Source organism: Seriola dumerili, unplaced genomic scaffold (genome assembly GCF_002260705.1).
Source record: "Seriola dumerili isolate Sdu_G_001 unplaced genomic scaffold, Sdu_1.0 BDQW01001389.1, whole genome shotgun sequence".
In the NCBI taxonomy this organism is placed as follows: domain Eukaryota; kingdom Metazoa; phylum Chordata; class Actinopteri; order Carangiformes; family Carangidae; genus Seriola; species Seriola dumerili.
Genome location: NW_019175644.1, coordinates 808008 through 809341, shown reverse-complemented (window position 1 = coordinate 809341; position 1334 = coordinate 808008).

The following is a 1334-nucleotide window of genomic DNA, read 5'->3' as shown; positions in this document are numbered from 1 at the left end:
AATAGATAGAGATACTGTAAACGTCATTATTATTACCTAGTGCAATTTTAACCCTGTGTTTCTTGTGCAGGGCCATCTTAAAGCTTCCCCCAAAAGAACCCGAAACAAATATATGTTGAACACAGACAGAGACTAATCTGGCCCGACCTTTGAAGTGGCACAGCACTGAAGCATAAACAAACAGATCAAATATATCAAGGGCTTATACTGTATTTTCCACTTTGTTGTTCATTCATGCTGTCACTTTCTGTGGTGGAAAAACCTGATTAATTTTATTTTTCAACCACTTCATAACTAAGCCATACTTTCCATAACAGTGATGGCTTGAAATAACTTTGGGGTTCACTCATTTACTAGATTTGATGATCTGATCTCGTGATTAAAGGTGCTTTGACTGCTGAGCAGGAAAACCCAAGAAAACTGAAGAAAACATATAGGAACAACAGAGTATCTTTTAAAATCAATGCACGAAACAACAAAGAAAGGCTGTTTGGACTGCGTCCTTATGCGTGGCAGAAAGCATGAAAACATATATCAAAAAAAGAAGAAAATGACTGACAAATACAGGTTAAAGTCGCTGTTCGACATTGCCTCATGCCATCCCCTTCCCCTTTCCCCTAATACCCTAATCAAATAAATAACCAGGGTGATCTGGAAGAAGATTCTCCCTCCAGATCACCCTGTCTTTAGCCTTTAGTCTTTAGTACAGTCATATTTTGCCAAACTCCTTAGTTTCCAACCTTAAACCTTTTTTTGAGTGCAAATGCAATAAGCCAGCAGAAATTGCTCTTATACAATTTATTCAATAATTTACCCCACCCCCCACCCCTCCAGGAAAAATAAAACAGGATGGAAGAAGGACTATGTAGTATTGGTGCCAAGCACACCACCACATCAAGGTGAAACAGTGCTTCTCTCTCTGGCATTTGTTTTCTTCTACCACTTGGTGTAGTGCACTTCTTCTTACTACTCCATATAGTCAGTCTCCTCTACCCGTGGTGACAGTACACTCCGTAGTTAGAAAAGATAATCCAATCAGCACTGTGTCAAACACAGTCAGTCCTGGGTCACACCCAGGTCAGTTCTAACATGTGTCAGACTGAGGTCTCTGAGAAATGTCCCAGTAAAAAAGAAAAAAAAAACAACAACAAAAAAACAAAAAACAAACGTTCTTTTGCGTATTAATGGCATATCTCAAGGCAACAATAGCTGTTTTCTTATTTAGATGCAGGTTTGTGGCTTTGTTGTTGTTTTCAGTATTTCTCTGTATCCACTGTTTTCATGCATGCAAGCTTGGATTTTAGTGCATGTTCTTGTTCATGTCTCTCTCTGTA